This window comes from Solanum stenotomum, chromosome 4, assembly GCF_019186545.1.
Source record: "Solanum stenotomum isolate F172 chromosome 4, ASM1918654v1, whole genome shotgun sequence".
Taxonomy (NCBI): Eukaryota; Viridiplantae; Streptophyta; class Magnoliopsida; order Solanales; family Solanaceae; genus Solanum; species Solanum stenotomum.
Window position 1 is genome coordinate 21,890,058 of NC_064285.1, and position 15,503 is coordinate 21,905,560.

Sequence of the window (15,503 nt, forward strand, 5' to 3'; positions counted from 1 at the left end):
CCCATTTATGAATCCATGGAACAGAGAATTCTATAAAAAAGTATATCTGTTCAATTTGTTGAAAATAACAAATATGTTCTTGATGATATAACTTGTTGAGATCTGGGGAAACCTTGACCCATTCTTTGTATAACTTGAGAAATGGTTCGGGCAATATTTTTATTGTTGGCCCGTGGTATGACCACCAGTTTAAAAACCAATTTGGTATAGGATTCACAAATATCTTGGCACATACTTTTATAAACCAAGTATGTTTATGCCTCTCATTGTTATAACAAAGAACTTTATTAAATGCCTGGATATAATCCCAATAGGTAAAGCTTACCATGACTTTGTTTAGACTGAATTGTCTTTCAGTCATTGAGGAAATACCCCAATCTTCAATATGAATGACGCGTTTTATAATCATTTTAGAGAAGTTATAAACATTCTCACTTGTATTATATCCTGAAAAATGTTGAAATTCAACATTTGTGCTTATCAGCAGAGTCTCATAATATTTCCGAGTTTTGTATGACTCACCCGAGAAATAAAGTCCATTAACTAAATACCTCTGGAATATCTTCCAAGGTTCTTCCCTTCTCTGTATTTCAGAGTTTTCTAAGAGAAATATCATTTCTCTTTTTTCTACCTTTTCATATGTTTTGATATCATCAACTTCTTCTTTGGCGATTGAATCAAAATAATCACCTTGCTTTTGAGTTAGAAACTCCTGTAGTTTAGTATATAATGGATCGCTTTCTGGAATATCTTCCAGATGTATTGATGATGAAGCTTTTTCTTGTGCTCTAGAGTTTAAGTTATATAAACTCATTCCTCCCTTTTGTATAATTGGAGTACTAGATGATGAAGATCCGTATGATGATCTTGATGAACTTGGGGATGATCTTCCCCTTCCGCGAGTATAAGTGTCTTTTCCTCTAGCCTTGGTTATCCATGGAGGATCTATCCTGCAAACATAGCATTTAGTTTTAATCATTTAAGAGGTTATATTTTTAATCATTCAAGAGGTTATAAACTTCATCACAATAAAATCTTTCATAAAGCTCTTGTTCAATCATGTAATTATTGACGATATCAATCACCATTCCGTCTATAATTTTCCATAATAGAAGTTCCTTTAAATCTCTATTAAGAGGAACTACCTTCAAAATCGTAATCAAATCTTTATTAGGAAAGAAGTCAAGAAAACCCATCAGAAGAAAGATATTCTCTTGATAAGAAGTCTGGGAGGGAATTATCACTTCCCTTTTTATAGTGAATATCGAAATCAAAAGGGGCTAATTGTGACTTCCATCTAGCAAAGATTAACTTCGACGCATCATGTTTAAAATCTTTATCAAACATATACTTGACTGACTGAGCATCAGTTTTTATCAAAAAATTTTGATTATATAAATCATCTTGAAATTTTAAAACGCACTTAACGATAGTTAACATTTCATGAGCTACCGTCGCATATTTTTTCTGAGCATCGCTCCATTTTCCTGAATGAAATCGAATAAGATATTCATTTTTATCATGCGGATTAATTTATTTCAATATACCTCCATATCCAATATTAGACGCATCCGTCTCTATTATCTTTGGCCAAGCAGGATTAGCATGGGTTAAACAAGGTAAAGATTTAACAATTTCTTTATTAGTCTTTACAAGATCTGTGAGATTATTAGTCCAAGGCTTCTTATGATCCTTTTTTAGTCTGTCGTATAACAGAGCTAAATCTCGAGACAAATTTTTGTAGAAGGGGGAAATGTAATTTAAACTTCCCAGAAACCGCTGCAATTGCGTCCTATCTGTAATAATATCAGGGAATTTTGATGCGTATTCAATAGATCTCTGAATAGGAGTCATTTTTCCTTGACAAATCAAATGACCCAAAAATCTAACTTCTGTTTGAAAAAGACTAATTTTAGGTTTAGATTTGACCAAACCATTTTGAATAACTATTTTCTTAAAAATGTCTAGATGCTTAATATGCATTTCAAGAGTCTTTGAGTATACCAAAATATCATCAATATAAACTATGATGAAATCCAAATAAGGATTAAAAATATCATTCATAATCTTTTGAAATTCCGAGGGAGTATTTTTTAAACCAAAGGGCATTACATACCATTCGTATTGTCCAAACGGAACATTAAATGCCGTTCTATAAGAATGGTCTTTAAATATTTGGATTTGCCAATATCCAGATTTTAAATCAAATTTTGAAAAGATATTAGCATCATATAATCTTGATAATAAATCCCTTTTGTTTGGAATAGGATACCTAATCCATTTTAAAAATTTATTCAAAGGTTTATAATTTATAACTAACTTGGGAACACCTCGTTCTTTTTCTGCTGCGTTATTAACATAAAAAGCAGTACACGACCATGGTGATTTGTTAGGCTTTATCAAACCTTTTTGTAATATATTATCAATTTCCTTTTTGCAGAGTTCAACCAATTCGATATTCATCTGACAAGGACGTGATTTGGTAGGGATATTTTCTTCAGAGAAATCATCTTCATATAGAAGAGTTACAATATGCTTTTTCCGATTCCAAAAGGCACTAGGATGATCAACACAAATATCAATGGCCATTTTTTTAGAAATGAGTTTAATCTTTTCCTGTACTTTAGCAGATTTTAAAGTGTCGAATATATTCATACTAAATATCTCAGGTTGTAAATAATCAACATGCTTTTGTTTCATTTCAATTAGAGCATTAATATCTCTAGAAATAGGCTCGGTGATAAAAGTATAACTAATATCTTGATATTTATAAGTAGTAGAAAATCCTTTAGCATTTATATTAGTAAAAGGATAAATTACATTTATAAAAGGAGTTCCTAGAATAATAGGAGGGTATAACTGATTTTTTTACTAAGAAAAAGAAGTGAGGAATACAAACTTTATTATTGCAAATACGAGTATTAGATAATTTATACTTTATATCTAAAGCATGACCAGATGCAGATTTAACCATATGAGTTGTTCTTTCAAAATATTTAGTAGGTAAAAGACCTTCTTGAATGCAACTCACATGAGCGCCACTATCAATCATAGCAATGTTAGTTATAGAAAAAGTATTATCAATTAATATAGTACATTTAACATACCATTTATGAGCTGTAACAATTTGCATCATTCCTAAAAACATATTTTGTTTCGGATCAATATTCAAAGTGTTGGCAAGAATATGTTCTTCAGCAGTAGATTCATCAACCTTATTTTTTCCTTTGCTATTAGCAGACTCAATTTGAGTAAGATGGTGATCATAAATAATATGATTTTGTTTAAGAAATTTAATTTCTTCCTTCAAATGTTCAATTTCTCCTTTTAAATCATCAAAAGAGGTATCACGAATAACCATGGTTTGTTTAGAAGAGAGTCTATTATGAACTTCAGACAAGGAGTAAGGAGCAGAATAATTAAAATTATCTTTAACCTTTTTATCACTAGGAATACTAGTTGAAGAGCTAGTTTTACTAGCAGCCAATTGAATGATCTTTTCACGAAGAGTATTATCGGTAACTTCTTTTAGAAGTTCTATCACATTGTCTGCAGTGATAGTGAACATATTCATGTCTTCAAACTAAGATTGCAACTTGTAAAGTTCATCATGTTCACAGTGACAAATATCACCATGACATTTGCAAGCATCATTCGAATCTTGATGAACCTTAGAAGGATTAGGTTGCTCATCCTCTGTTGCATAACTTGCTTCAGAATCATCATAATCTGATTCGGAACCAGAAGTATAAAGAAAACTATAAATCTTCTCTTGAATATCATCATCAAGTTCTAGAGTCTTTAGCTTTTCCAGCCTATAATTTGGAGCTATATGCCCAAATTTTCCACATTTATAACACTTAATCTTATCAAGATTCCGCCTTGACCTATTCCTGGTAAATCTATGAGATTTACGATGAGTCCTACGCTCATCTCTTTCTTCTCTAGTCCTTCTTCTAGATCTTCTTTTCTTATGATGAGATCTATGAGATTCTAATTTAGAAGTTTCTCGGTTGGTGCTTTTTGAAGCATCCGGTAAACCGAATTGAGTACAAAAATCTCCTAATTGAGACTTTTCTCTAAGCTTATCCATCTTAAGCTGTCTTGAGAGTTTTAACTCATTGCACAAATTTATGCCTTCTTGCGTACAAGCCCCAATAAGCTTTCCATAAGTAAAATCACTATAGGGAATAATTCCTTGAGAAATTCTAAGAGTCTTTTTTACTCTTTCTGCAAATAAAGAGGGTAAGCCATCAATAAATTTGGCTTTCCAGAATTCTAAACCATTTTCGAGAAGTTCCATGACCCGACTTAAATAAGTGTCTTTATACCATCTAAACTCACCTAAATGTCTACATCTAAGACCATTTAGAAGAGATCTAATGGTTTCATATTGATTGGTAAATCTACCACTAAAATGTTCAAGAATAGTCAAAATAAGTGTATACACAGCGTCTTCTCTATTTTGAACAAGGGCAAAACCTAAATTATCAACTCCTTCATTTACTGCCTTAGCATTAATAACTACTGCTCTCGCATCAGAAGGCATATAATTATCCCACCATCCTCTTAGTTGACCGGTAAATCCTGCAATAATCATCTTGCAAATGGTCTTGTCAGTGTTACTAACACTTTTGCAGATAGTAGCATACATAAGCATCCTATGAACCATAAGCGTCAACTGCCTATCAGTTAACCCATCGAGATTCCATTCATAAATCTCACTTCCACTATAAGAAGTGCTAGTTTGATTCCAATCTCTTTCCTCTAGTAAAACATCTTGAGGAGTAGGCCTAAGCAAGTAATATGTTTACATGCTAGGTTTTCTAGCATAAGCAGTATTACCACTATTCTTCTTTGGATACCCATGAAGTTTATTAACTTCCATTTCGATTTGAGTTTTGAAATCAAAAGTGGCTTCCATCTCATCTGCAAAATCTTCAGTGAGACTTATCGGTTTCGCAGTTGCACCAAATTGAGAAAACTTTTTATCAAGAAGATTTTCAAGGTCGTGCAAAGGTCTAAGAATAAAATCCTGAATCTTAGGAGGCCTTTGAATATGAACATCAAGCAGTTTTGACGAAGAAGCCTGTTCTGAAGCTTGTTTTACAGATTTTAGCTTACTATCAATTTGAACAATCAGATTAGATAAGCTATCTAATTTTTTGTCTAGAGAACAAATATGTTCACCAATAACTTTGACATATAGGCCCAAATAATTATTTTGAGAAATAAGACGATTAATTTCATTTATACTTACAACGGCAACATCATTATCAACAAATTTATGAAATGCAGTAAAAGTAATACCAGTGTTATTTGGTAAAATAAACTGAGCTTGAGGAGGATAATTGGATTGAATAATATTATCCGATTTATCTTTATAAGATCGTTCAAGAACGTTGATGAATAAAGGCAAATAAGTGGTTATAAACCAAGACACAAAAAACATAATATGATTATGTGATGCACACGTTTCATAAAACTCTTGAGAAATATTATTTAAATCTTCTTTACTATAAGTGTCATAAAACCAAGTTTTAAACCGGTTCCATTTTTCATTTAAAAATTCATTTTGAATATATTTTCTTGCCAGTGAACCTGGACTAAAATCAATTTGATGTTCACTCATCATTAAGTATCATTAAGATTAAAATCCATCTCGGATACAGAAGGAATATCCTTATCGGAAATATCAGAAGCTTTATCATTCGTTTGAACAATGTTTAACTGAGGATCGATTTTAATTTTTTGTTTTTTTGTAGATATAATTGTTGATAAAGTATGTAATGAAGCAGCGCGATTTCTCGCTGGACCATAACAAGGTTCTATCGGAGAAATATGTTGAATAGCCAGTCTTCTATAAGAAGCAAAAGAATGTTTACTATAAGAAACACTTTTTTCATCAAACAACATACAAATTTTTCTATCGGAATTTTGACTAATATGAGAATATTCAGAATTAGTGACAACATCGGTCATTTGCTCAGGGGGTATAACAGAATCTAGAATCCAAGTGGTAGGAAAATTAATTTCTTCCCATTTTATAGGTCTTCTAGTAGTGACCTTAGATATGGCAAAATTAGTTTCTACTAAAATAGTTTGATCAGATGTATCATATAACTTACATCTAGGATTCAAAGTAGCAAGTAATTTATAATAGATTCTATACGACAAGCAAATTAATTCAGATCCAGGTGCATAGTTATAACCATGCGTTTAACATTCAAGGTTAAAGCATCTAATATATTAGAATCAGTCAAAGATAACTGCAAATTGGGCTGAGCATTAAAATAAACTGGACCATAAGCCATTGTAGATTCTATCGAACCCATCAAGGATTGACGAAAATTTAAATTCCTAGCATCTCGTAGAGTAGCTAAGAAAGTCTCTGGTAACCCTTTAAGAGTTAAAGGTTTAAAAGCAATTTGAACCATGCCAATATGCAAAAATTTATACTGAGGTTTATATAATTCAATATCACGCTTATTTAATAAACGAATAGTTTGTTCGGACGAGTTTAGCGCCAAGGATTGTTCAGTTGTTTTAATCAACTGTTTATTAGAAATCTTATCAAACCAACCATAATTATAAATGGTTTTTATATTAACTTTCGGAATAGTCCATTTGTTTAACAAATCAAGGTTTTGAGGTATATCTACCTCTTCTAGTCGAGTGCTTTTAATATCTTCTTGTTCCATAAAAGAGAGAATATATCTATGCCGAAATTCTTCACATCAATTATATATATACCATGAAAGTTCCTAGGCTCTGATACCAATATCCTTAGAGGTAGTCCAAATAATAATAATAATAATAGAATTTCAAAAAGAAATAGGAATTGAAGAACTCAGAATCAACTTATCTCAAGAAGAATCAAATTTAGGGATAGAATCTTAGATTACTCTTTTACTAATTTGAAAGTAGATGTAGGGCATGAGGACGAACTAGTTCAACACTATGATAGTCTTACATACCTGGAAGAACAAGGTTCTTCAAGAATGTTGAAGAAGAACTTGATTAGAAGCCTTGAAACACTAGCTTGAATGCAAGCAATCAAGGAAACCTTTCTTCAGATTCAAGAATTAGTTTCTTAAAATTTTTATGGCCAATAATTTATGATTTTCATTAGTGATTCATAATTGTATGGAGGAATTTGATTTGGAAAGAATGAAATTCTTGGAGAAAGACTTACCTTGAAGAAAAATCTTGAAAAATATGGGAAAGAATCTTTAATGGAGTCTTCTACTTTGATTTTTCCTTAGGGTTTGAGAGAGAAGAGAATGATGTATTAAGAGATGCAAATCTAATTTTTTTGGGTAGGGTTTCTTAGAAGTAAAAAGATAAAAAACTACCATTTTTAATGTTTTCCCGTTAGATAATTCGTCATTGCACTATATCAGGTTACTTAAATGGACTTAACATTTTACTCAAAACTCAGATTGTTACAAAATTGGTGGCGTTGGAAAGAAGATTTAAATACCTTTACTATGATAGGTTATGGGCGACATTACACTTTATATTCTAAAAGATATGGTTGCTTGAAGTTGATCCAAATAAAATCTAACATCAAAAGTTAATCGGTAAGGAAACTTTCAACCCAACTTTGTGCTAGGAGATTCTAGTGACCTTAATTGATATCCAAAATTATTTACACACTAAATAATTTACCTTTACATATATAAACAATTTAAGAATAACCGGATAAGACCTTATATGCAAATAAACAATAGTTTGATTCTTAGCTTAGAACTTTTTGTGGTGTTACATGTCCGTCGTTCCTCTTACGAGTCATAGGTAGGTACCGTAGGTCACCCCAGACTTATTGAAATTTTAAAGCTCAAAGTTGGGTTCTACGGATTACATGTACGGATCGTAGGAAGACGACGAAAACTATACATGGGATCCTTCAAAAGTGGGTAAATTTTAAGGTCCCAGTGACCCATCGACTATTGACCATTACCATCTGTTCGAAGACCTAGGGACCATAGGTCCAACTGTCGATGGTGTCTAATAGTTATTTTAAGAGGGGCTTTTGGGTCTTTTCCTATTAATTCTAATCCAATACTATGTCATTTTACCTTCTACCATAGGCCTTATATAAACATTTTCAACCCCCATATTACCCTATTGAACTCATTCTCCTCAAAAGTTGATCAAGTTCTTTCCCAAAATTTATCTCTCTAAAGTTCGAAGAAGTAGGCTAGGGTTTCAAGATCAAGCGTCCAAATTCACCATTGATTGTGAGGTTTTTACATTAAGGTATGATAGTAGTCGCCTATGGAGTCCTTTCCTCCATAGGTTTCCTAAATTCTCCAATTTTACAAGTTTAAATCTCCAATTGAAATTAGGGTGTTATTCAATCTCATGGGTTCTTTTCAACTATGATAAAATTGATTGTTACATGTCTTTTTATGCATGAATTGAGATAATTGCATGTTTTTAAGTTGAATTCATGTGGACCCATGCATGATCCATGATTTCTTGATTTGATCATATGATGAATCTTTTAAATTATGAAAGATGAATTTATGAAGATATGCATGTTTCTTTATTGGGAACATCTATCCTTGAATGAAGACTAAACTAGGTGAATATGGAGGGAAAGAGATGCAAACCCTACCTATAACTACTGGAAACTGAAATCTAACTAAACTAAGTTCTAAAAACATGCAATACGCTGAAAATGCAAGTATAACTAAAGGAACATGATACAAAGATTGATTTTAGTCATGAGTAACTGAAAGAGTGGAGAGGAACTATTACCTCAAGCTGGAATGGAATCAGAAGAAAATAAATGAGGATATTTGGCCTTCATGGCTGATTTTGCTTCCCAAGTAGCTCCCTCTACGGACTGACTTTTTCACAAAACCATAACTGAAGCAACTTTTTTGTTTCTCAACCTTCGAACTTGACGATCAAGAATCTCAACTGGCACATCCTCATAAGTGAGACTATCCTTCACAACCACATTTTCCAATGGTGCTATAGATGTTGGAGCACCCACACACTTTTTCAACAACGAAATGTGAAAGACCGGATGCACCGCTGCTAGTTCTACTGACAACTCTAACTCATAAGGCACTTTACCAATTATTTTCAAAATCCTATAAGGGCCTACATATCTAGGACTAAGCTTCTCTTTCTTACCAATTCTCACCACACCCTTCAACGGTGACACTTTTAGGAAAACCCAATCATCAATTTGGAAATCCAAGTCCCTGGGTTTGATTATGTGATTATGGGCTGATTTAGCTTATGGGTATTGCTAATTGTTAGTTTAAATGCTATTTAAAAGTGAGTTCAATCATTAATTGTGGTTTAATTTAAGAATTTTTGTTGCAAATGCATACTATGTTTGTGTTCTTGGCTTGCTCGAGAGAGAGAGGTTTTAGAACTAAAATTATTGATTGATGGTTTGTGGGTATTGGGTTAACCTGGGTTCAGCTCGACAGAGTGAATCCTTAACACAGTCCCACACCTTTAGGTCGAGAGAGTGAATGGATTAAGGTTTGGGCTGGTTTTATTTAGCATGCTTGTTGATGTTCGAGAGAAATCACTTGATTCGGGGTAAATTGTTCGAGGGAAAATTTACCTCCACGATAGCCTAGCCTACTCACTAATATCTAGCTATTTACTAATAGTTGTAATTACCTATTTGTCTATATTAGCCATAATCAATCACATCCCAAGAACCCATTTCATTATTGTTAATTTGTATTGTTGTGCCTGTTATTTGTAGTTGATAATCAAAACCCAAACCCCTCATTTGACATTCGTGTCACCCCTTAATTTGAATGATGTCTTTACTCAATAATTTTTATTCCTATGACTAATTTGATCATGTTCATACTTCTCTGAAACGTGTACCGCTCCCCGTGGGATTTGACCCTAACTCATTTAATTGGGTTATATACTGATTAACGACCGTGGATTCTTAGAATCGGATGAAGTGTCTTTGAAACGTTATTAATCAGGTTTCAAATGCAGAATTTTGGAATGTGATCCAGCTCTAGGCTCAGGGTGTAGCCAATCAAAACAATCAGCAGCCCTTAGTTTCTACAAACATTAATGGTGAATCAGCCACAGCTAGGGTTCGAGACTTTGTTCGTATGAATCCACCTGAATTTCTAGGGTCAAAGGTTGATGTGGACCCATTAAACATCATTGATGAGGTCAAGAAGATTTTCAGAGCTGTGCAAGTGACTGGATATGATAGGATGGAGTTGGCATCCTACCAACTTAAGGATGTTGCTCACATATGGTTTACATAGTGGAAAGACAATAGGGGTGTGGATGCTGCTCATGTGACTTGAGAGTGTTTTTACTGGAGCTTATTTGGACAGGTTCTTTCCAAGGGAGTTGAGAGAGGCTAAAGCTTAGGATTTTATTAATTTGAGGTAGGGTACCATGTCAGTCCAAGAATACGGACTAAAGTTCACTTAACTCTACAGGTATGCTCCACACATGGTTGCCAATCTGAGGGCACAAATGAGTAAGTTCTTGTTTGGGGTATTCGATTTGGTGAAGACAGAGTGCAGGAATATTATACTTCTAGGGGAAATGGATATCTCCAGGCTAATGACTCATGCTCAGCCAGTTGAGGGAGATAAGCTTAGGGAAATGGCTAAGGACAACAAAAAGTCTAGAAGCAACTATGAGTACTCTCAGCACAAGTCAGGCAATGGGAATCTCTCACAGTTTCAGCAGAGGTCTAAAGCCCCAACACCATCATCAGCTAGTGCTCCATCCCGCAGGTTTCGACAGGATTAGAAAGGTAGAGCATCAGGCTCTAAGTCCTAGGGGAGCGCTTCAGGTAACAGGACTTTCCCAACTTGTCCAAAGTGTGGTAAGAACCAACTGGGTAAGTGTCTTGCTGGCAGAGAAGGGTATTTTGGGTGTGGTCAGTCTGGACATAGGTTAAAGGACTGTACTTCTGCATGGCAGTGGCAAGGAGGCAACAACAATAGGGCTCAGTCTACATCTCCAGCAGCACCAGCAATTCGCCCAACTCAATAGGGTGTTTCGTTTAATACAAGTGGCGGTCAGTGCCAGAACAGGTTGTATGTTCTCCAAGCTCGCCAGGACCAGGAATATTCTTCTTAAATGGTCAATGGTACGTTACGAGTCTTTCATTTAGATGTTTATGTATTTTTATACCTAGGGGACACTATGTCTTTTGTAACTCCCTATATAGAAATAAACTTCAGTGTCAGCCCAGAAACTCTCTCAGAACCCTTCTCAATCTCTACTCCAGTTGGGGACCTAAGCATAGCTAGACGGGTACACAAAAATTATCTTGTCATGGTCTCTCACAAAGTCACCTCAGTAGACCTTGTAGAGTTACAAATGGTAGATTTTGATATCATTCTAGGCATAGATTGATTACATTCTTGTTATGCCTCAGTCGATTGTAGAACTAGGATCGTTCGGTTTCAGTTTCCAAACGAGCTAGTCTTAGAATGGAAGGGTAGTAGCTCACTGCCTATGGGTCGGTTTATATCTTACCTTTAGGCTATGAAGATGATCCCTAAAGGGTATATCTATCATCTTGTTCTAGTTAAGGAATCACACTCTGAAACTCCAACTCTTGAGTCAGTCCCAGTAGTAAATGAATTTCCAGAAGTGTTTCCAGAAGATCTTCCTGGAGTTCCTCCAAAAATGGAAATCAACTTTGGAATTGATCTCCTTCCCAATACCTAGCCTATATCGATTCCTTTTTACAGAATGGCTCCAACCGAGCTTATGGAATTGAGAGAGCAGTTGAAAGACCTTCTATATAAGCACTTCATCATACCAGTATATCTCCACGGGGCGCACCAATGTTTTTCGTGATTAAAAAGGACGACCTCTCAGGATGTGCATCGATCATCGTCTATTAAACAAAGTGACTATCAAGAATAAGTATCCCATCCCTCGGATTTATGACTTGTTCGACCAACTTCAGGGCGCTAGTTGCTTTTTTAAGGTAGACCTTAGATCCGGCTATCATCAACTTAGACAAAGAGATAGTGACATTCCGAAGACGGCCTACTGGGTATGGTCATTATGAATTTCTAGTTATTTCTTTCAGACTAACAAATGCTCCTACAGTTTTCATGGATTTAATGAATAGGGTGTTCAAATAGTATATGGACTTGCTTGTTATCGTCTTTATTAATGATATCCTCATTTATTCTCGGAGAGAGGAAGAGCATGTGACTCATCCGAGAGTTGGTTTCTAGACTCTCAAGGATTGCCAGTTATTCGTTAAGTTCAACAAATGTGAATTTTAGTTACAATCTGTTGCTTTCCTTGGTCATGTGGTATCCAGCAAAGGATTTGAGTGGATTCTTAGAAAGTTGAAGTGGTACGGAATTGGCCTAGACCCACCTCTCTAACAGATATTAGATATTTCTTGGGTTTGGCTAGTTATTACATGAGATTTGTCGAAGGATTTTCATCCATAGGTTACCTGTTGACCAAGTTGACTCAGAAGAAGGTCAAATTTCAGTGGTCAGCTGAGTGTGAGAAAAACTTATCAGAACTAAAGACTAGGTTGACTACAGCTCCTGTCTTGACTCTACAAGATGGTTCAAATAGTTATGTAATCTATTGTGATGCATCCAGGGTCAGCCTAGTTTGTGTGTTGATCTAGCGAGGTAAGGTCATAATTATGCTTCTAGACAACTCAAGGTTCATGAGAAGAACTACCTGACTGATGACCTCAAGCTTGCAGCCGTAGTATTTCCCCTAAATATTTGGAGATATTATTTGTATGGTGTTCACGTGGATGTGTTCATAGACCATAAAAGCCTCTAGTATTTGTTCACCCAGAAAGAGTTGAACCTTCGTCAAAGGAGGTGGCTTGAATTCCTCAAGGACTATGACATGAATGTGCTTTACCATCCTGGTAAGGAAAATGTAGTGACTAATGCTCTCAGCAGATTGTCTATGGGTAGTGTAGCACATGTTGAGGAAGAAAAGAAGGAATTAGCAAAACATGCTCACTGACTTGCTCGCTTAGGAGTTGGTCTTATGGACATGTCAGATGGCGGTGTGATAGTCCAGAATAGATCATAATTTTCATTAGTAGAGGAGGTTAAGGAAAAACAAGATAGTGATCTTATATTGCTTCAGTTGAAAGGTGTATTTCATCAGTAGAAAATAGAGGTTTTCTCCCAAGGGGGAGATGGTGTGCTTCGTTACCAGGGTCACTTGTGTGTTCCTAAGGCGGGTGAGTTGAGGCAACAGATCCTTATAGAAGCCCATAACACCATGTATTCTATCCATCCAGGTGCCACTAAGATATACCATGATCTACGGGAAGTCTTTTGGTGGAACGTCATGAAGAGGGATATAGCAAACTTTGTGGCTAAGTTTCGTAATTGTCAATAGGTTAGGGTAGAACATCAGAAACCAGGAGGTATGACCCAAGAGATTAACATTCCTACATGGAAGTGGGAAGTGAGAAACATGGAATTCCTTACGGGTTTACCTCGTATTCTAAACAACATAACTCTATTTGGGTGATAGTAGACAGAGTTACTAAGTCCTCTCATTTCTTCGTTGTCAAGACTACAAATTCAGAGAAGGACTACGCTAAACTCTACATTAATGAGATAGTCAGGTTGCATGGGGTTCCTTTGTCTATCATCTCAGATAGAGGTCCTCAGTTTACCTCTCATTTTTAGAAATCATTTCAGATAGGTCTTAGTGCTTAGGTAAATCTCAGTACAACATTTACCATTCATACCTAGAGGACATGTTGAGAGCTTGCGTGATCGATTTCAAGGGCAATTGGGATAATCACCTACCCCTCAAAGAGTTCGCCTAGAATAATAGCTTTCATTCCAGTATTTAGACGGCCCCTTATGAGGCATTATACGGGTGTATATGCAGATCTCCAGTTAGTTGGTTCGAAGTAGGTAAAGCAGCCTTGATTGGGCGAGATTCGGTTCATGAGGCAATGAAGAAAGTTCAACTCATTAGAGATAGACTAAAGACAAACCAGAGTCGTCAGAAGTCCTATGCATATGTGAGGAGAAGGGACATAGAGTTAGAGATCGATGATTGGGTTTTTCTGAAAGTTTTACCTATGAAAGGGGTGATGAGATTTGGCAAGAAAGGGAAGTTCATCCTAGATATGTAGGTCCTTACAAAATCCTACAAAGGGTTGGTAATGTGGCTTATGAGTTAGAGTTGCTAGCAGAACTAGCAGGGGTTCATTCAGTCTTTCAAATTTCCTTATTAAAGAAGTGTGTGGGTGATCCAGTAATGATAGTACCATTAAAGAGTGTGGCTGTGAAGGATAGCCTCACTTATCAAAAGGTGCCAATTGAGATTCTTGACCATCAGGTTCATAGGTTGAGGAATAAAGTAGTCTTTTCAGTGAAGGTTTTGTGGAGGAGTCGGTCCATAGAGATAGCTACTTGGAAGCAGAAGCAGAATTGAAGGCCAAGTATCCTCATCTCTTTCCTTCCGATTCTGTTTCAACTTCAGGTAATAGTTCCTCTCTAGTCTCATAGTTTACTCTGCTGTAAATTCAGTCTCAGTATCATGTTCCTCCATGTGTTCTTGCATTTCAGCATATTTGGATGTTTTTGAAACTCAGTTCAGTTAGATATCAATTTCTAGTACTTAGTGGTAGGGATTGCAGCTTATTCCCTCCATACTCAGCTTGTTTAGACTTCATTCTAGGATGAATGTTCCCAAGGGAGAGATAATGTTACACCTCGTACCTCAAAATGAAGAAAATCTTAATTTTCAGAAAACGGATGCCAATACCGATGGAACCACCCACGGACTGTAAATAGAACCACAAACCGTAGGTGGGGTTCCATCGTTAAGGCCCAAATATTTATGGTCTCTGATCCCACGCATGGTTGACCAATACAGTCCGTGGTTGGACATACGGACCGTAGGTCTGACCGTAGGTGAGGGTCAACAACAAATTGGAGGGAATTGGATGTTGGGTCAACTTCAAACAGTCATATCTTTTAGCACAAAAATGAATTTGGTAGTACATGACCTATAAAATTAAATATAATTGAATCCTCTTTCCAGTGCTGCTGAATTTGCTAAAATCCCAGCTTCGAGTAAAAAGTTATGCTCATTTTAGTTAAGCTCTGTCGGGCAGACCACAAACCACGACCGCAGTTGACGGTTGGTAGTCTAAATGACGGTCCGTAGGTCCCTCCATGGATGGCCTTGTTATCTTTTAAGCTAGGATCATTTAGGTCTTTTTCCTATGCATTGGGGCCCTTAAAATACGCTGTTTAATTCCTAAACTACATTGTTTAACTCAGTTTAAGCCTAATAACTTAGTCAGACGTGCCCAAAACTCTCATTCACCAAAAATCATCCAAACTTAGAGCAAAAAGAAGAGGAAAAAGTCGACCAAACCTCCCAAGAACAAGTAGTAGTGTTCTTCAAGTTTCAGCCCCGAAATCAAAAGATTTCTCCATAAATTTCGTCACCAGGTATGTGGGATTTCTCTAGTGGGTTTATTTCATCTACTAGGT